Genomic DNA, 22834 nt, shown 5'->3' on the forward strand with positions numbered 1-22834 from the left:
TTAGGCATCTGCTTAAGTGAGTGTGTTCTAGCCCATACTCTGTAGTCACTAGTATGCTTTATCGAAAATTATTTAACCAGGAATAATTCTAAATGCATCCCCCTTACTTTTCTCTCTCCAGTTAGTTGGATAAATCTGTAAAGCAAGAGTGAGGGACAGAGCTAATCTTTTTATCCGAACGGGAAAATGCTTGGCTAAAAAGCAGGTATGACCTTATGCAAGAGCTATGGGCAGTTCTGCAGCAACATGAGGAAACCATTCTTCCTACAGAGGTGTAGCCCCTTTGGAGAGCTGGCACAAGAACAATGGTCCTCATTTGTTCTATATTAGGCTAATTTGACAAATATTAGCAATTGCATCTAGTACTTTCCTGGCTTGGATAGCTCAGTTATTTACGATAATATCACAATTGTCCAAGAAGGGTACTGCATCGAACTGGTCAATAATGTGATCCCTATGGTGACATGATAATGTTGCATGTTATTAGTAAGCTGGGCTCATACTGTAAATGAACACAATCTTTGCTATCAACTGATACATGTTTTAATAAAGTTGGTGCAGAACAAATAAATGTGCATTAACAAGATATTAGCATAACATCAGGAACACTGCAAATTCCATCTCTCTGTAGAAGTAAGAGTGCATTTGCTGGACCTAAGACCGTCTTTCCTGTTAGTGCTAAGCTTTTACTGGATTGGATTACCGCTTGCAAACACGACTTTCTGGAAAAGCCTGATTGTGAATCCCTGAGCCTATCCATTTTGAAGTCACTTAGAGCACTATGAGAAGCAAAAGGCTCTCCCTCAACCTCTTCCATGTCCTGTTCTTCCACTGAAGACAGAGCAGAGAGTGGTGGGTGGCACAGTGGCTAGCACTCCTGCCACAAAGTACCAGAGCTCCCAGGTTCAATTCCAACCTTGGGTGACTGTCTGTGTGGAGTTTCACATTCTACCCAGGTCTCCATAGGTGTCCTCTGGGTGCTCCGGTTTCCTCTCACTGTCCAAAGATGTTCAGATTAGGTGAATTGGCCAGGCTAAATTGCCCATAGTGTTCAGGGTTGTGTAGGTTAGATGCATTAGTCAGGGGAAATGTAAAGTAATAGGGTAGGAGAATGGGTCAAGCTGAGCCATTCTTCAGAGGGTCGGTATGGACTTGTTGGGCAAAAGGCCTGTTTCCACACAGTAAGGACTCTACGAATGCATACTTCTGGCCAGTGGATGGGCTACTTAATTCAGGTTTTGTTGTACAGATGGCTGAGATGATAATGTTTCTGCATCCCTATTCAATGCAATTGCAGAGGGCTAGGAGCCATTTCTTCAGAGAATGGCCTTTGATACTGGAATCCACCCACAGACCCTGTGGGAGGGGGTGAATACGATTGTAGAACTCTGGAAGGGTTGACTAGAAGAATGAAAATGTCAGGGTAGCTTCCTTCAAAACATGCTCACACATGCAGGAAGCTTTTTCCTGTGTTTGCAAACCACTCACACATTCGGAGAATGGCAGACTTTTTTGTTGATGAACCACTCTGGTCTATGAATAGGTGCCCTGATGGTGACATAGGTACATTTGCTAAGTCCCTGGACTTGGAATAACTCAGCAATGTCAGTGAAGTTGAGTATTGTCTGAACTTGGGAGACCTTTGACATAGTCCCCAGCCTTGGCAAGAAAGTATCTATGACCATGGTGATGCAGCAAAGAAATTGAAGGCTGAAGTGCTCTTGACTGCTCCTGAATAGGACTGGATGTGAATGGAATAAGGTGTGAGCTACATTGATGAGGGTGTACACATATCTTTGACAATCTCACTATACCATCATAGTATTCTTCTGCATTGGATTTCCTTCATGTTCAGGTAACTCTACCTTCCCAGCAAATGTGCTCCAGATGGATTTCTTTCTCTTCTGTGACTGTTATTCTCTGCTATGGTCTCCTGCCCGCAGGAGCCTTCTTTGATGTGCTTCCTGACACTGTGTTACCTTAATGTCTAAATTTAATATATTTATAATATATAAGAAAGACTTGGATGGGGAAAGTAGATGCACGACAGCCAAGTTTGAAGATAGCACAAAAATAGGCAGGAAAGCAAGTGGCATGGATGATGCAAAGTGTTTACAAAGCGTTGAAGGTAGGTTAAGTGAGTGGATGGAAAACAATTTGGCAGATGGAATGTAATGTGGAGAAATGTGAAATTATGCACCTTGGCAAGAAGAATAGAGGAACTGAACATCATTAAGATGGAGAAAGACTACAGAAAGCTCCAGCACTGAGGGATGCGGGAGTCCTTATACAAGTTCAGCAGGTAATATGGAAGGCAAATGGAATGTTAATTGTTATTTCAAAGTGAACAGAGTATAAAAGTAGAGAGGTTTTGCTAAAACTATACAAGGCACTAGTCAGACCACAGCTGGAATACTGAGAAGAATTTTGATCCCCTTGTCGAAGGGAAGATATACTGGCATTGGAGGCTGTCCAGAGAAGATTCACTTTGCTGATCTCAGATATGAAGGGATTGTCTTATGAGGAAAGGTTGACTAGGTTGGGCTTGTACTAACTGGATGTTAAAGGAATGAGAAGCAACCCTATTGAAACACATAAGCTTTTTAGAGCATTTCACAAGTTAGATGTAGAAAGGCTATTACTCTTTGTGAGATAGTCTAAGATCAGAGGACATAACCCCAGAATAAGGGGTTGACCTTTCAAAACAGAGATGAGGAAGAATTACTTCTCTCAGTAAGTAGTAATTTTGTGAAATTCTTTACTACAGAGGGCTGCTGGGACTGCATTATTCAGTACATTCAAGGCTGACATAGATTTTTAATCAGTAAAGGATCGAAAGGCAAGAAAATGAAGTTGAAGGTTGTCAGATCAGTCATGATCTTATTGAACCATGGTGCAGACAAAATGGACTGACGGACTGCTTCTGGTCCTATACTTTATGGTCCTATTGCTCTCAGTTTGGAATGGTGCAGGGTCATTTCCCAAATGCACCTTTCCTTTTGATCAGATGATTTCCAGGCAACCTAGTTCAATGGCCCAATGCACAGTCAATGCCAAGAGGATGACCAGTATTTACATCCCTGTCACTTCCTTTTTCTTTTCATGAACCCCTGAAACTCCTCATCTTTGCAGTGGCCACTTACTGACAGTTAAAAGCTTTCCTTCATATTAAACAATGTTTCCCTGCCTTCTGGCTCACCTTAATTTCTATTCATGTCTTCACTCATTGGATATAATTACCTGAGGAGTACCCAGTCATCTACCAAAGGTTCTATTAAAGCTGATCAGGGCATTTTATTATCTAAAAAAGATCAATTGATCTCGAAATGGGGGCACGAGTGTTCAGGGACTTGCTCCCATTTATATGCTGCTGAAAATGAAATTGATGGATGTTGGAATCAAAAGCAAAATGCCCATCTCTGCTGCTCAATGGCCATTTTCTTCTCTGATCCACCATCCTGATTATAGAGAGAAAAGACCAGCCTCTGGTGTCTAATAATCTTTAATTATATTCTCTCTCACTTGTCAGTATTTCCTGTTTCATTCATTTTTTTTCTTTTTCTGAGACTGCTTTCCTGTAACGTACTGCGCTCATCAGATTTTAAAGAAATATAAGGGCATTCCAAAAGAGGAGCAACTGTTGCAAACAATACAAGTTGTCAAATGGCAGATCCACAGAATGTGATATCTCACCATTTCTGGGTTACCAGTCTGGAATTTACTGATGGAAGTTCTATATTGAGGTTGCTAATTCCTGGAAGAGTCTGATCATAGAATCAGTAATGTGGTACCAATTATATTGCAAACCTCAGTTAACAGCATGCTCCTTTTCAGAATGGAATGCAGACTTTTTCTGCTGCAAGGGTAAAACACAAGTTCCATGTCGATTTAAAGATTTTTATAAATGCCAATAGATATATTTTTCTCTTTACTGCTTATTGCTGAATGCAAACAAACTGAGAAAGAAAACGCCTATAAATATCTGTGACATCTCATTCGCACAGTCATTTGTTTTTGCTGTATCGAACAGTGTCAGTTAATGATTTAGTTCCTGAAATATGTGTTCTTTCTGCATGTGGACAGGTGACTATAGAATAGAACCAAATCCCACTAAAGAACTTGACTGACTGATTGAATTGATATTATTTTTCCTTGAGGGGAAGGGAGTGGGAGATCAGCAAAATGACATTTAGCAGGAATTAGTTTCATGCTCCATGGCATCCAATAAATTAAACTGTCAATGCTACAAAAAGGTCCATTACACCAGCACCACAGTTTGCAGGTAACCAGCTTGCTAAAAAAAATCTAGGAATAAAGACGCTGATGTTTATTCAGGACCAGGAAGAGAGTCGAGGGGAAGGTTGGGGGTGGGGGGGGGGGAGGGATAGTGACAGGGAAGGATTTCTGAATGGGAAACCTACAGCTACTGATTTCCTAGATGCTGGTCAAAATTAAATACCAGACATCTTGCAACCTTCGCACAAGGTTTCTTGCCCAACAAGGGTGAGAAAGCATTCAGAGACCAGATGTCAGGGTAATTGGAGATCACAGTAAGGAGCTGGGAAAGAGAGTGGGAGGGGTGGTGGAGACCAACTGGGGGTGAATTGGAAAGGGAGCAGTGAGGAGGCAATGATGCTGAGGATTTTGGAGATCATGAAGTAAGGAGGTGCCAGTCATTGTCAACGGGATCAAGGGTTACAGGGAGAAAGTGGGAATGGCACGGTTGGCAGAGCAGACATGATGAGCTGAATGGCCTAATTTCTGTTCCTATGTCTTATAGTTAGATTGTGTGAAAATGGGGAGAGTCAGTCATTCTACAAGGATGGGATTTGTGTGGATATGGTGTATGAGGAATCAAACATCAAGTGGGGTTGGGGTAGGTGTCAGACACAGAATGAATACAAAAGGAGTCAGATATTATGTGCGCATGGGTTCTCAGATGTTCCAACAAGGATATTTGATTCATGGGGAATGAACAGTTACATATTTTCAAGCATGTAGAGAACTAGAGATTAGCGATCTGGGGAAAATCAGAAATCAAGAAGAGTGTGCATGAAACATTGTAAGGATTTTGGAAGCAGTCAGATATGGTATGGCCTGATTGTTGGGGCAATGAAGAAATGACCTTGGAGGGGGGGGTGAGTGGATGACAGGAAGGGTAATTCACAGCAACTCTTCTTAGGCCACAGGGAAGTGTTACCTTTTGGATTCACTCCTCTTCTTTTACCTGCCAGTCTTTGTGGGTTACAAATAAAAATGGAGCTATACAGCATCATTAGACGACCTCATTGACTAAAAACTGAGGCATTTGATGGGTAAGTTATGGTGGTGCTTGAAATATTTTTGTCTCCCAACTGGCTCCACCACTCGTCCTTGGGGCTAAAATTTCCTTTGTGTTTCAGTGTCACTCACTAAAGTTATTCTTCTTCTGTCACTAAGTTAGAACTGAAAGCTCCATTCAATATAAAAATGAAAGACTGAATAATGGTAGCTTTGTCCTTTATCATTGGCACAAAGACAAGGAATCATCTAAAGATCGTATAAATTTTAAATAGAAAGTCTCACTATCACTAACTTATTTCAAGATCAAACAATTACAAAGAACTGTGATGGATTTTAATTTCATTTGTTTCACTTCAACAATTAACATGAACATGGAATGGGCTTAGTGGACTGAGGATATCAGGAATCAAATTAATACACTGCTGAATGGACAATGTGCCTGAAATATTTCTGAGAAAAGGTAATGAGGGTTAAATTTGCTAAAGATCTAAAATGGCCATGGGGATTAGAGACATGATTAACTGCACCCATTTGTGGCCGACCTGTCACTCCAGACCACAGCCGTTGACCCTTAACTGCCTTCTGAAATAGCTTAACAAGCCACTTCGCTGAAAGGCTAATAGCGTTTGGCAACAAATGTTGCCTTTGTCCGTGACACTAACTTCCCATTCATGAAGAAAGAAAAAAGATTGTAATCAGGTAAGCATATTAAATTTATACTGCCAGGACCATTATTTGATTACTACATCCAGCTAACACTGTTGTTGAGTTCTGTGATGCATTGGGAGTGCCCCACTTCTCGACTAGAAGGTCTCACCTGCCACATGAGCAGGTTGATAATGAAATAACTGATGCACACCATCACTGGCACCATGTAGCAGAGAACATTTCTCTGCAAAGGGAATTCAATTGATGAAGGGTCCTTCATATAAAGCAATGGAGCAACTATTGGGTTTAGCAGGAATGACACATTCTGACACAAAGTAAAAAAAGATTCCTCACTTGATAAATAATTCACAGACAGTCAGAGTCAAGGACAATAATCTATCAATTTTCGAAGCCTGAAGAGAACTCATTCTGGAAAAATTGTGCAACTTTTTGTGAATCAGCGACTTCAGGTCAGGAGAGATGCTGTTTAAGGTAATGATTCTGAAAGCGTTGATTTTGGAGACTGCATTAAGCTTTAGATAAGGATAGGCCCCTTGGCAGATGACATTCTGGCCTACAGGCCACCAGTTGGAAAAGGAGAAAGTCTACGATATGGCCTTCTGTTCCCTTTGCCCTCCTCTTCTATCAATTTGTTCTGCTCTGCATGACCTTTCCTAATTCTTTCAGTCATACTTTATTCCCAAAAGGAACGCGAGCATTAATATTTGATAGCAAATTGTTTTAGCATAAGCCTTTAAATCACTAAGCAAATAATTCACAAAGTTAAAAATCACAACACCAGGTTATAGTCCAACAGGTTTAATTGGAAGCACACTAGCTTTCGGAGCGACGCTCCTTCATCAGGTGATTGTGGAGGGCTCGATCATAACACAGAATTTATAGCAAAAATTTACAGTGTGATGTAACTGAAATTATACATTGAAAAATTGATTGTCTGTTAAGCCTTTCATATAATTCACCACCACCAAGTGACTCTCTGTCGGCAACAGAAGCTTGCGGCCAGTATAGGAAAATTCCAAAAGTGGTGTGAACTCCAGAAGTAAAAATAAATCATTTAGCAACTCATATGCAAGTAATTCATGATATCTGGTTGCGGGCAAAGGTAGTCCTTAATGTCACTGAATGTTTGACTCACAGTGCAAAGGTAATTACAGTTGTTGATAGAATTGTGATGTTTAAGAATGACAATGCTGATATTGATACTGTAATGTACCCATTCCATGCATGTTTACAAATAACCCAACCAATGTGACATCCAACATACTTCTGAATCATTTAGTTCCCAATTCTTGTCATTGCAATCAATCAGTTCCTAAATGAATGTGCTGCAAAGTTCAATGCAAACAGCAGACTCAGCTGATGGTAAATCAGCTCTTCACAGTGTTTAGTTCAGCCACGCCTTCACGAGGCATTTTCCTCAAAGAAATCAGTAGAAATAGCAAAACTAAAAGAAACATCAGTATCAAATAATTCTTTTCAACAAATTTTAAACTTTTAGGATAATAATGTGCATTAGTGGGAGGTTGTGTGCAGGATTCTTTCATCCTCTTGCATCCAGACTTTTACAACACATGGAAATATAGCAAACAGGTGCAGGTGTAGGCCATTCAGCCCTTCAAGCCTGCATCACCATTCAATACGATCATGGCTGATCATGCAATTTCAGTATTCCATTCCCATTTTCTGTCCGTACCCCCGATCCCTTTAGCCACAAGAACCATGTCCAGATCCCTCTTGAATATATCTAATGAACTGGCTCTTACAGCTTTCTGTGGGAGAGAATTCCACAGGTTCACAATTCTGAGTGAAGAAGTTCTTCCTCTTCTCAGTCCTGAATGGCTTACCCCTTATTCTTAGACTATGACCCCTTGTTCTGGACTTCCCCAACATTGGGAACATTCGACCTACATCTAGCCAGTGCAGTCCCATCAAGATTTTATATGTTTCTATGAGAACTGCCCTCATTCTTCGAAGTTCCAGTGAGTACAACCCTAGTCGATCCAATCTTTCTTCCCATGTCCATCCTTCCATCAGTCTGGTGAATCTTTGCTGGACTCCCTCAACAACAAGAATGTCCTTCCTCAGACTGGGAAACCAAAACTGCACATACAACTCAAGGTCCTGTGTATCTGCAGCAAGACATCTTTACTCTGTTACTCAAATCCTCTCACTATAAAGGCCAGCATGCCATTTGCTTTCCTCATGGCCTGCTGCATCTCCATGCCAACCTTCAGTGATTATTCCACCATGAGACCCAGATCTAATTGCATCTCCCATTTTCCTAAACTGCTACCATTCCTTCTTGTTTTTGCAACTAAAGTGGAGAATCCACTTTTATCCACATTATATTGCATTTGTCAAGTATTTGCCCACTCAACCAGCCTGTCCAAGTCACCCTGCAGCCTCTCAGCATTCTCTCACAGGCCACACTGCCACCCAGCTTAGTATCATCTACAAATTTGGAGATTTTGCATTCAATTCCTTCATCCAAATCATTGATGCATATTGTGAATAGCTGAGGTCCCAGCACTGCACCCCAATTGTAACTGCCTGCCACTCTGAAAATGACCCATTTATCCATTTATTCCAATCCTCTTCTTCTTGTCTGCCAACCAGTTCTCTATCCAAGACAACACTTTATCTCCGATACCATGAACTTTAATTTTTCTTACTAATCTCTTATGTGGAACCTTATGAAAAGCGTTTTGAAAGTCCAATTACACAACATCTACTGATTCACCCTTGTCTACTGGTCACATCCTCCAAACATTCCAGAAGATTTGTCAAGTATGATTCCCCTTCAGTGAAGCCATGTTGACTGAGACTAATTCTACCACCGCTTTCCAAATGCTCATGAACCATGTGCGGTCAGGAACAAGAAATCTTGACATCTTTCAACCTTCCTATTCAGGAGACTCAGATCAATTGTAGTTGTTATGTTGTCAATTTGATTTAAACTTGCTGACTCATCATAGAGAAATCCTGTTCAATTTAGTTCAACAACACACCTCATCAAGCATGTACACAAGACATCATTTGATAATCTTTTGTTATTATTTTTACACTTTCTATACTTGTTGCTATTTATTTTCATATCTTCAAAGTACTAAAATTGTAATACACAGGTTATGCAGACTAATGTACTGAAATAAAGCCAAGTGTAATTAAATGACCAGAACCATTGTAATATGATTTGGAAGACCTCAGAACAAAACTGAGAGATTTTCTGCAAAGGGGTAGCACGGTGGCTCAGTGGTTAGCACTGCAGCCTCACAGCACCAGGGTCCCAGGTTTGATTCCAGCCTCGGGCAACTGCCTGTGTGGAGTTTGCACATTCTCCCTGTGTCTGCGTGGGTGTGCTCCGGTTTCCTCCCACAGTCCAAAGATGTGCAGGTCAGGTGAATTGGCCATGCTAAATTGCCCATAGTGTTAGGTACATTAGTCAGAGGGAAATGGGGCTGAGTGGGTTACTCTTTGAGGGTCAGTGTGGACTTGTTGGGCCGAAGGGCCTGTTTACACACTGCAGGTAATCTAATCTAGTCAAAAGAAATATCAAAAGCAAAGAAAATAGATCTTTGAATCTGAAAAGTTGCCATTTTGTTTCTAATGGCAGCCTCATTGAGAATGTGAAGTCCGTCCATGATTTCATTCTCTCTATTTTTGGAAGTTGCTGGATTTAGCAGTAAGCTTGTACATATTGAGGAAATGATCACTGAGGATTTGGATTGCTTTGTTAGCTTCCTGCAGCACGCTGAGTATCCATAAGGTTATATCTCTTCAAAGAAAACTTTAGTACTTCACTCAACTAGCTGATTGACCCATTCTGAAAGGGAATTGCTTCCAAATGGAGCAAATTCAGAAATAATCTCTGTATTTTACCATAAGAAGTTTGGATAAGATTTCCTCGGCTCAACTAAGTGTCACAATTTTATCAATGTGTTGCTTAAAAGATTCCTCCACTTGATTTACAACGTTAAGATAATTAACTCTTGCTTTTGACTTTATTTACCATTTGTAAAGATATATCAGAGGAATGATTACAAATACATTTACGTGACAGTTTCACAGACTAAAGGAAATCACACATTATTGTACTCAAATCTATCTATATGAGAATGAAACAAATATTTTAATGATTCCCTGCAGTGAACAATTACCCACAAGTTGTGTTTGGTTCATTGACATGTGTATTTGCTTGCGAACAACTCAGTCTCTTGCTAACTGTAAATGAGTAGGAAGAACTCATAGCAATAGACATTTTGTGAATTTGTACAATCTAATTTTCTAGATAAACACATTTTTCAGCTTCTTCACATTTCATGCTCATATATCAAAAAAAAGAATGATTTGGAATTATGTTACATCTCGTACTCTCCACTTGAATAATATAGTCAGACTGGCAAAGTTTAATGTGCTACTTAGAACAGAAAACATCAGGATTTTGTGAAAAACTGAGATTTATGGCAGCATATCATTAAGAGCCTAAATAGCCTGCAAGTATTGCACTCCTGCTGCTTGCAATGAGTCATAGAGTCGTAGAGATGTACAGCACAAAAACAGATCCTTCGGTCCAACTTGTCCATTCTGACCAGATATCCTACCTCATATTGGATTAGTGGTGCTGGAAGAGCACAGCAGTTCAGGCAGCATCCAACGAGCAGCGAAATCGACGTTTTGGGCAAAAGTTGCTGCTTGTTGGATGCTGCCTGAACTGCTGTGCTCTTCCAGCACCACTAATCCAGTATTTGGTTTTCAGCATCTGCAGTCATTGTTTTTATCCTACCTCATATGGTGAAGCTGTCATGGGAAACCACTGGCTGAGGCTGGTGAAACAAGGCAAGAGAGCCAGTGAACTCCATCTGGACCTGAGCCATGAGATGCAGCTGCACTAAACCTTGGACAGAGTGGACCCTGGGGGTGGTAGAAGCCACCAAGAGAGGGCGTTGAGCCTCACTATTCCCCTACACTGTCATCATAAAGGCGCCATCAAGCAGGGGCTACAATGGAGCCAGGAACAAAGCAAGGGCTCCAGGAGGTGTCCCACAACATAGAAAATGTGTGCAGGAGTCGGCCATTCGATCCTTCAAATCTGCTGTGCCATTGAGTATGGTCACGGCTGATCATCTAACTTACCACCCTGTTCCTGCTTTCTCCCTATACCCCTTTTATCCTTTTGGCCCTAAGAACTATACCAAACTCCTTCTTGAAAACATTCAATGTTTTGGCCTCAATGGTTTTCTTAGGCAGAAAATTCCACAGGCTCACCCCTCTTGGGGTAAACAAGTTTTTCATCTTATCTCAACTCAATGAACAATGGAAATTATACGAAGAGTTTTAATCCCCCACTTTACACATTCCAGACTGATATCCATGTGATGAATTAGGCAGCAAGGACTTTCAGAGTTTTTGTGGTTAACCTATAATTTAACTTAAAACACCAGTTTCTACCATTCTCTCCTGGATCCTTTCTATGACTGGAGGGAAAAACCCATCTCTCCGAGGCAAAGTCAAATGTGCATCATATTCTCTTGAACAACTTGCGAACCTTTTTGGTTAGCACTTCAAAGATCTGTATTTCTCAACTGACACATGCAATTAATTTAATTCGAATGCCACCTCTCCCATGCCCCACTACAATTCTTAGCGATTGCCATCCCAACTATGCTATTTTCGCAGGCAGCCGTGCTGTTTGCCTTGCTCATATGATGATACGAAATAGGAACAGGAATAGAACATTTATCCCCTCAAGCCTGCCCCAACAATAAACATGGTCATGGCTGATTTGCCATAGGTCTTAACTTCTCTATTATGCCAGTTCCTCATAGCTCTCAAGTTTTCAATATTACAAAAGTCTATTTACCTCCTCTTTAAGTGCTTTCAGTGATCAAACCTCCACAACTATCTGGGGTTGAGAATGCCCGACGTGAGAAAACAAACTCCTTCGTAACTCTGTTTTAAACAAATATTCTCTTATTTTGTAACTGTGTCTCTGAGTTTTGGACTCTCCCACTAGTGGAAACATCTCAACATCTACTCTGTGAGGCCCCCTCAGAATCTTGTTTCTTTGAAAAAGGTTTTCCCTAATTCTTCATAACTCCAATAAGTAAAGGCTTAACTGTTTAGCTGCTTCTGATAAATCAATCCCTTCATTCCAACAATCAGCCTTGTGAATCTCTTTTGAATTGTGTCCAAAGCCTCTCTTAAATACAGAAATCAATCCATTGTACTCCAGCTCAGACCTCGCCAGTCCCCTTACAAGACTTGCATGCTAATACATTCCCCCAGTACCATCAATTCCCATCTGGCAACACTTGCCCTTTTCCCTCTTCTTTTCCCACTGTCCAATGTGCCACACACATCTTCCAGGTGAAGCAGCGATATATTTAAAAGCCGAAAGAACTGCAGAGGCTGTAAATCAGAAACAAAAAGAGGAATTGCTGGAAAAGCTCAGCAAGTTTGGCAGCATCTGTGGAGAGAAATCAAAGTTAACATTTTGGGTCCAGTGGCTCTTCCTCAGTTCTTAGGAAGGGTCACTGGATCTGAAAGATTAACTCTGAATACTCTCAACAGATGCTGCCAGACTTGCTGAGCTTTTTCCAGCAATTTCTGTTTTTGTTGCAGTAACATAGTGACTTGTATATCTTTAAATATAGTTTACTGCAAAAGCTGCACACAATGTGGCTTCCTCTACATTGGCGAAACCAAATGCAGACTCGGTGATTGCACCTCCAACAGAATGGCCTGACTTTCCAGGTGCTTGCTATTTCAGGACACCATCTTGTTCTGAAGCTAACTTTTCTATCCTAGTTAAAAATCACACAACACCAGGTTATAGTCCAACAGGTTTAATTGGAAGCACACTAGCTTTCGGAGCGACGCTCCTTCATCAGGTGATAGTGGAGGGCTCGATCGTAACACAGAATTTATAGCAAAAATTTGCAGTGTGATGTAACTGAAATTATACATTGAAAAATTGATTGTCTGTTAAGCCTTTCATCTGTTAGAATACAGTGATAGTTTCACTTCTTTCATGTGTAAATCACAAAACCCTTTTTTTTAAAGTTGCATTCTCGGGTTAGCTGTTAACAATGGTGATAGCTAGACAATATCCTAAGCCTGCTGCAGTGTTCCAGCAAAACCCAATCCAATCTTTATAAACATAGATTGAGAAGTTTAACTGTAAAAAAGAAGCTAGAGAATCATAGAATCCCTACAGTGTGGAAACAGGCCCTTCAGCCCAACAAGTCCACACCAACCCTCCGAAGGGTATCCTGCCCGAACCCATTCCTGAGTATTTACCCCTTACTAATGCACCTAACCCATACATCCCTAATGTGTACATCTTTGCATTGTGGGAGGAAACCGACACAGGCACAGGGAGAATGTGTAAACTCCACACAGGCAGTCACCTCAGGCTGACATCGAACCCCAGTGTTGTGAGACAGCAGTGCTAACCACTGAGCAACCGTGCCACCCTATTCACTCCCCTAAAGAATGGAATTCTAAAGAAGAGTCAATCAGACTCAAACTGTAAACTCTGTTTATCTCTCCACAACTGCTGCCAGAGCTGAATTAGTCCAGCACTTTCTGTTCTTATTTCATTTAGTATTTGTTTTCACCTAATGCAAACCTTAAACAGCCTTCTAATTGCAACACAGTTTGAGTACGTCAAGCTTATTTAGTCATATTTTATCTTTCCAATATTAGCAACTTTCACTCCTCCATCAAAGGATTGTACATTTTAGATATTCTAATTAATATGCCAACTGGAAAATATTATAATAAAGCAATTCTATCTTCAGATTTTCATAGGATAAAAGAGCATCTTATGATCTTAATACTTCATGATTCAATTCTGGAATATTACCACACTTTATTGTTTCCAATTATGTATATGGGCAAATCAAGACAGAAGACCTAATTTCCTTGCGACTTCCCTGACATAAATCACTTTGCATATTAGCGTACATCAGTGGTGATGAATCATCCTATTATGCTACAAAGGATAAATTGTGTATGTTTGAATGGTTCAGTGACTTTAATAGCTAAGTCAGTAAAGACAAAATAATACTCCTTCAATTTATGCATACAGAACACAATTAAACAGAAATGTTTATACTGTTAATTTTAAGAATGATATTTGCATCCTGACTAAATTACTTAGGTTCTTAATGGTTGTGCTACTTGAAAGTCTTTTGCTGAGCCCTTAACTCTTCAGGTGCTACTATACTATCTTCTGAGAATGAGGTTTTTGGGGGGTTTCAACTAGGGTGCTCAAGTCATTTATTTATTTATGTATTTACAAAGTCTCACTTCCAAGTCAAAACTATCATCTCTCAGTCCAAACTTGGACATCTACCAGAATACACATATACTTGGAAAGGTTGGGGTCAACACAATTTCTCAGTTACTAAGGAACCTGCCACCAAGAAATGTTATCTGCTGTACTCACAACACACACATTAGGCCAGCACATGAATAGAACTGTACATGCAGTCAAGGTCACTTTGGCACATAACGTTTATGCTGCAGACTCCTTTTGGGCAAAACAGGTAACACCTCTAATATTTCACAGCTCCCAGAAAACTGATAGATCAGAGCAGACATTGAGGCTCTCTCAACTTGAACAAACACTTTTGATTGTTTCTCAATGACCAAGAGTGAACTATTTTTGCCTGAATGGCAGGCTTCCCCAAGGTGTAGAGTGCAGGTGCACATACATATAAATTCTTTGATTCCCACCAACAGCTCGGTTGGTATGATAAACAGGTATGATAACAGGTATGATAACCACTGTTATCATACAAGGTTTCATGCATCTTTCTGCCTGCTATCCTGGCAGGAGTCATGACTCTTCCCTGTTAGAGTTATAAAGTCATATAAAGACCATTCGGTCTAACTCATCCATAGCGACCAAGGTTCCTAAACTAAACTAATCCCACTTGCCTGCATTTGGCCCATATCCCTCTATACCTTTCCCATTCATGTACCTGTTCAAATATCTTTTAAATGTTGTAACTGTACCTGCATTTAACAATTCCTCTAATAGTTTATTCCACATATGAACAATCCTCTGTGTGAAAAAGTTCCCCCCTCAGGTCTCTTTAAATCTTACTCTTCTCACCTTAAAAATATGCCCTTTAATTTTGAACACCCCTACCCCAGAGAAAAAAAAGCTTTTATATTCACCTATCTGTGCTGCTCATGATTTTACAAACCTCAATAAGGTCATCTCTCAACTTTCTGAGCTCCAGTGAAAAAAGTCTGAGCCTATCCAGCCTCTCTTTCTAATTCAAGCCCTCCAGTCCAGGCAATCCTTATAAATCTTTTCTGAACCCTCTCCAATTTAATAATATCCATTTTATAGCAGGACAACCAGAACCGTACACAGTACTCCAAAATGGTCTCACCAACAACCTTAATATGATGTCCTAACTCCCATAGGGTCATAGAGATATATCGCATGGAAACAGATCCTTCAGTCCAACTTGTCCATGCTGACCAGATATCCTAACCTAATCTAATCCTATTTGCCAGCACTTGGTTCATATCCCTCTAAATCCTTGCTATTCATATACCCATTCCCAATGGCTTTTAAATGTTGTAATTGTACTAGCCTCCACCACATCCTCTGGCAGCTCATTCCATACATGCACCACCCTTTGCATGAAAAAGTTGCCCCTTAGGTCCTTTTTAAATTTTTCCCCTCTTACCCTAAACCTATGGCCTCTAGTTCTAGACTCCCACTCCCAGGGAAAAGACCTTATCCACACCCCTCATGACTCAATAGTCTGAGCAATGAAGGCAAGATTGCTATCTGTCTTCTTAACCAGCCTGTTTACCAGTGATGAAAAATGTGATGCTGGAAAAACACAGCAGGCCGGGCAGCATCCGAGGAGCAGGAGAATCGACGTTTCGGGCATAAGCCCTTCTTCAGGAATGAGGCTGGTGTGCCAAGCAGGCTGAGATAAAAGGTAGGGAGCTAAATGGTAGGGGAGGGGTGCTGAGAATATGATAGGTGGAAGGAGGTGAGGGTGAGGGTGAGGGTGATAGGTCGAAGAGGGGTGGGGGCGGAGAGGTCAGGAAGAAGATTGCAGGTCAAGAGGGCGGTGCTGAATCCGGGGGTTGGGACTGAGATAAGGTGGGGGGAGGGGAAATGAGGAAGCTGGAGAAATCTACATTCATCCCGTGTGGTTGGAGGGTTCCTAGACGGAAGATGAGGTGCTCTTCCTCCAGGCGTCGTGTGGTCAGGGTCTGGCGATGGAGGAGGCCAAGGACCTGCATGTCCTTGGTGGAGTGGGAGGGGGAGTTAAAGAGTTCAGCCATGGGGCGGTTGGGTGGGTTGGTGCGGGTGTCCCAGAGGTGTTCCCTGAAACATTCCGCAAGTAGGCGGCCTGTCTCCCCAATGTAGAGGAGACCACATCGGGTGCAGTGGATACAGTAAATGATGTATGTGGAGGTGCAGGTGAATTTGCGATGGATATGGAAGGATCCATTGGGGCCTTGGAGGGAGGTGAGGGGGGAGGTGTGGGCGCAAGTTTTGCACTTCTTGCGGTTGCAGGGGAAGGTGCCGGGAGTGGAGGTTGGGTTGGTGGGGGGTGTGGACCTGACGGGGGAGTCGCGGAGGGAGTGGTCTCTCCAGAATGCTGATAGGGGTGGGGAGGGAAATATATCTCTGGTGGTGGGGTCTGTTTGGAGGTGGTTTACCAGTGATGCAAATTTGAAAGAATTATGTCCATGAACTCCTAGTCTCCTTGTTCGACAACACTACTCAGGGCTCCACCATTCATTGTGTAAGTCCTGCCCTTGTACATTTTACCAAAATGCAATACCTCACATTTATTCAAATTAAACTCCATCTGCCACTCCTCACCCCCTTGGCCCAATGGATCAAGATCTCTTGTAATCTTAGATAACCTTCTTCATTGTCCCGTATACTCCCAGTTTTTAATGTTATCTGCAAACTTACTAATCATGCCTCCTGATTCTCATCTAAATCATTTATAGAAACAACAATCAACTGATCCCTGCAGAACACCACTGGTCACAGGCCAAAAAACAACCCTCACTTTCTCTGTTCCAATTGGCAAGCTCTCCATGAATCCAAGGTGATCTAACTTTACTGATCAGTATACCATGTGGAACCTTGTCAAAGGCTTTACTGAAGTCTATTTAGACAACATTTCCTACTCTGCTGTCATCTATCTTTTTGGTTATGTCCTCAAAAATACTCAATCAAGTTTGTAAGACATGATTTCCCACATACAAAGCCAAGCTGACTCTTCCTAATCACTCCTTGCCTCTCTAACTGTATGCAAATTATATCTCCCAGAATCCCCTCCAACAATTACCAACCACTGAGGTCAGATTCACCAGACTATAGTTTCCAGGATTCTCCTTAAAGCCTTTCTTAAATAAATGCACAACATTAGCCACTCTCCAGTGCTCTGGCTGTGGCTACAGATGATACAAATATCTCTGCTAAGGGCCCCAGAATTTCTTCCCTAGCTTCCCACAAACTTCTGGGCCACACATGATCAGGTCCTGCAGACCTTTTGTTTTTTAAGACCTCAAGCACCCCCTCTTCTGTAATGAGGACTGTTTTCAAGACATATATATTTATGTCTCTCTGTTCCTTAGACTCCATGTCTTTTTCCACACTAAGTGCAGAAGCAAAATTACACAGCCTTTATATTTTCTAATCAAGCTGTTCAGACACACTTCTGAAGGTCGGATTTGAACCCAAGCCTCCTGGCCCAGAGATAGGGACATTATCATCACACCATGAGGGTTTTCTGTGCTGTCTTTAATACAATGAAGCTACCAAGTTGTTGGTTGGATAATAGATGACAAAGGGATTAAAGTGAGCCAATTCTCTACCCCACAGTGCCACAATCATCCGTACTTTATCCATAGCAACCATCCAACTGCCCTCCTTCAGCAAGATTTATGGATCATGCTTTCATTTCCTTACAAAGATGAACATTAACACCAAATATAAAGCAAAAAAAATTTTCTAAACAAATCTTTTGACAAAATTTTCAAAATAACTTCAAGATCCACTGTCAGCAAGCCCCTGTCTCTTATGCTTGTTTTCTTAGTGACACGTTCCTTCAAAGCACTAATGGGGGAGCAAGCATGTGGGCCCTCTGAGAAGGGATAGTAAGTGCCTCTCTGATGTAGCCAAGCACATGCTACTGAAATGATGCTTCAGTATTTGTTTGACTCTGTAACAAAGTATATGACTAACAACTCTGTATTTGAATACACAAAGTATTTACAGAACCTCAATCGAACTCTTCTCCAAATATTATGTGGACATCCAGCAAGATCCTTGTGGAGTATTCCTAAGTCAGAAGAGCTAACACAGACATAGGATTGATGTGATACCCTAAATGTGTCTTTTAACAGTATGCCCTAAAGCTAATCTGATAGCTGTCTGAACTTTAACTCTCGCAATAGTAGTCGGATGGCTTAACAATATCTGCAGTCGAAGTTGCGAGAGATACTACACAGACTTACCAAATTATGTTACATTATGGTGCATTCTATTGTGGTGCTGATGGAAGTGACACTTGGCTCATATTGGTCAGAATTGGTTCCATGCTCCATGTAAAGCCTTCCTACAGTTTGGAGCTGAACATCGCCTTGCACTGTGACATTATATGCAAATCTCTAACAGGTTGCCAGTGGCTCTGTCATTTGCTGGTAGATGTCCATCAGTCTCCTTTAGTAGCCAGTGTTGCTTTTGCTGTAGAAACTGACAACTGCAGAGAAATTCAAACTTCCACTTATCAGCTGAAAGGCTGACAGACCAAGATGACAGGTTCCAGCACAACTGATTAAAATTTGAGATCAATACCACCTTCGGGAGATGCAGGGTGTACATACTAGAGTTTTACAAACAGCTGTTATGTTCCTCAAGTGTAAATATGTGGCATCTCCCTTTCAATTAAACAATCTGAATCTTCTTCTGGTCTCTAACAATTAAACAACCCAGGCTAACTGTCAAGGTGACATCAGCCTTTGTCACATGACCCATTAACCTACCTTAAATTTAAAGGTAGAGCCCCAAACAAGAACACCATGATAAGCTAAAAATGTATGTTCATAAAACATAATTTTATAGCCATCAATATTATTGACACCTGGATTTGAAACATTTGCATTTAAGTTCACTGCAGAAGGACGAGTATGCAAACTCATTCCCGATGTGCTGGCGCCTTTGTTAGCCTAACACTTTGTCCTAGCTCCTATGCACTTGTATGCCCTTAGTAATCATACACAGATACTTTCTAATACCAATTAAATTCTGCATTGTGCCAAATCTGACCTAGTGTCTGCAGCAGTCAGATTAAGAGATGTTTTGCAATTGAGACTGCAAACACCATGGAATTCACAGGTCATAGTTTGCAATTGAATGATGTCTTATGTTTGAAATTGCACAGAATATTTGCTGTTCTTTTCTGTTAATGATAAGTCTGTGTATATAAGGTTGTTCAAATGGACAAAGGAGTTCTCAACTGGAACAATTATTGTTCCAGCGATGTTGAAACATGTTTAGTGAATCATCTAGTTATAGTGCAGTTTGACGACTACTTGTGCACAATTCATTTCAGACGATAATCAGTGCATTGGTATTCTATGTGCTTTAAAAAAGTGGTCCAATGTGTTACCTTGTACTGTCACCACCTTTCAACTGGCAAGCAAGCCATCTTTTTCTGCAGTTTTGTTGTATGATTACCAAAACAATTTTTCCCTCCCCCCACTGTCTCTCGTTGAGAAATGTATGAAGCATCTTAAAGGAGGTGCATGAGCACCCTTTGCAGATATCAGATATGCAACAGCCCTCTAGTTATCTGTAGCCCCTTGAACCTATGCATTGCACAATGGAAACTACAGTGGGAATCTACCAACCTAAAATTGCTGGAATGAACAGTGGGAGTTCTATTATGAATGAAGTTGGAGAAATTAACTAATGTGCAACAGAATTAGATTTGACTAATTTGCGTTTTAAAATTAACAAGTAGTATTTCTTAAAACCCTGTAGCTGTTAACCTGGGTAATTTGTTGCAGTTTGATTAAGTCAATATTGCAGTCTTTTCTCAATAGCTGCAAACAAAAAAATGGCAAAACATTTATTCAATTTTTGAGCAACATTGAAAGACAATTTTGATATTCACTTTTCTCAGGGCAAGATTTATAACATAAGATTCTAAAAAGATGAACACAACCTAATCAAAACTGGTGTGATTAATTTAACATGATCAAAGTCGAAGCATTATTTCCCAGGATGCTCAGAAATATAAAGAATAATTCCTTTAAAAGTCTAAACCATTTTCATTTAATCTCAAGGGATCTAGCAAGAGGGGGTTGTAAATATTTCATACTCCAGGTTTTCATTTTACTATCATACAAATGAATCACATTCCCAATCACTAGCGTCTACAAGTGTTATTATGCTTTTTGGCTGGTTTAAAAATATTTATCTTTCAGTTTTCAGGTTATTAAACTTTAGTAGAAAATGTCTTTATCAAAAGTATTTGAAGAACTGAGCATTAGCATCCAAGACCTGAATCATACTGATTGGAAATGTGCAGTATGAACTGGATCCAGATCACTAAGCTAAGGAATAAAAAAAATGCTGTTTTGCAGAAAAGAACAAACTTGTTTTGTTACTAAGCTCAATATTATTATAGTTTAGCATATTCTGCAGCTCCACTGGGACTTGACTGAAATTGATCAAGGTGAAAATTCTTTTCCAAAGTAATTCTGAGATCTACTAAATTCCACAAGTATTATTTCACAATATTTTGGATAAAAGTCAGAAAATGAAAGCTGCAATTTACAGTGCAGTATCGTCATAATGCATATCATGTATTAATCCTTTCATAGAATGGATATTATTTTTATTCCATAAAATACCAGGTAATATAAAAATAAGTTAATGGCACTCAAGATTTTTTAAAAAGTCAATACATTTTTCTATTATGAACAAATGAATATTTTTAGAGTTCTCCCACAAATTTCATCCTTTGATGTTTCTTCATTGCATCTTATATGAAAGATACAAGTAACAGACAGATTTATTACATCACACACATCACTATGATACCTCCCTTTTCTAATCATACTCTTCTTCACTGCAAATATAGTAATATGGAAATCAGCTTAAAACAGAAATGCTGGATAGATTACTGAAGTTGGGAAATTGTTGAAGAAATGAATTTGAAGGGCTGGATTTATTGGATGATGGGGTTTCCCTTCCAGCCAAAATGAAGAGCCGGTGGGAAATGTATCACTATTGTTACTGGCAACCAGGCAGCTAGTTAACACTCTGGAATGTTAATTGCTTGGACATGGGATTTTTGCCTCTCACTCAAAAAAGTCCTGCCTTAGAGAGCTGTCAGGAATTTGAATTAATTAGTAGCTTTGTTGTATCTGCAACATCACTGACAAGTAATCTTATTTTAACTTATACCTTATGTAGAGCAAGATCACATGCCTTTTGAAAATTCATCTTTAGGATCTCCTTTATCAACCCTAATTATTACATCCAGACAACTCTCATAACTTGGTCACAAAATGGCTCGTTCGCAAAGTATGTTGTCACTGTCTGATTATATTATCAATTTAAAATGGCCTGCTCCTATTTCATTATTAATGGATTCTAACATTTTTCCAATGACAGGTTAATTTTTACAAATGAGTTGAGAATACAATTCAAAAAATCTGAATCTTTGCCAAGTTCAAGACTCATAATCAAATAAAAAATACACGGTGGCACAGTGGTTAGCACTGCTGCCTCACAGCGCCAGAGACCCGGGGTTCAATTCCCACCTCAGGCGACTCTCTGTGTGGAGTTTGCAGATTCTCCCCGTGTCTGTGTGGGTTTCCTCCGGGTGCTCCGGTTTCCTCCCACAATCCAAAAATGTGCAGGTTAGGTGAATTGGCCATGCTAAATTGCCTGTAGTGTTAGGTGAAGGGGTCAATGTAGGAGAATGGGTCTGGGTGGGTTACGCTTCGGCGGGTCGATGTAGACTTGTTGGGACGAAGGGCCTGTTTCCACACTGTAAGTAATCTAATCTAAAACACTTGAAAAGAATGAAACTTGAGATAAGACACTATAAGGAAATACAGATATTTTATAGTTCTTCAATTAATTCATTCTCAAAATAGAATTCTTAACAATGAAAAAATTGAGCTGTTTTTGCAGTACTGAGCTTTGTTTAAAATGGCACAGCCTCCCTTCAGGCTTCATTAGTAAGTTAAAACAGCCATCTTGGGTACAACATTAGTGTTCAGATCAAGGTTTAAGAGGACTCCTCAAAGAAAAGTTGAGACAAGGCAAAAAATCTATAAATTTATACTGAACTGTAGATATGACTTTTGATTAACTCTCCTGAATTTAAGTCAATTTGTCATCTTAGAATCATTTACCTGGTAATTTGTTTTGGATTTACGTGGAATCCCCTACAGTGTGGAACCAGACCACTCAGCCCATTGAGTCCACTCCAAAGAGCACCCGACCCAAACCCATTCTAATCCTGTAACCATGCATGTCCCATGGCTAACCCACCTAGCCTGCACATCCGGGATCACTATGGGCAATTTAGCATGGCTAATCCAACAAACCTGCACATCTTTGGACTGTGGGAGGAAAGCGGAGCATCCGGAGGAAACCCACACAGACACAGGGAGAGTGTGCAAACACCACACAGACAGTTGCCCAACGGTGGAATCATACCCAGGTCCCTTGTGCTGTGAGATAGTAGTGCTAACCACTGAGCTACCATGCCGCACAGTCTTAGTCTTCATTTATTTTTAGATTATTTTTAGATTAATTAACACATTCACAGATGGCTTCAGCTCAAGTGACAAT

General features: G+C 40.5%; 1 protein-coding gene across 9 annotated transcripts in view; it reads right to left on the reverse strand.

Moving 5' to 3' along the window:
• The window catches only part of LOC140477084 (RNA-binding Raly-like protein), a 910390-nt gene that overhangs the window by 39156 nt on the left and 848400 nt on the right, over positions 1-22834 (reverse strand). The window lies entirely within an intron of this gene.

The sequence above is a fragment of the Chiloscyllium punctatum genome, chromosome 5 (genome assembly GCF_047496795.1).
Source record: "Chiloscyllium punctatum isolate Juve2018m chromosome 5, sChiPun1.3, whole genome shotgun sequence".
In the NCBI taxonomy this organism is placed as follows: domain Eukaryota; kingdom Metazoa; phylum Chordata; class Chondrichthyes; order Orectolobiformes; family Hemiscylliidae; genus Chiloscyllium; species Chiloscyllium punctatum.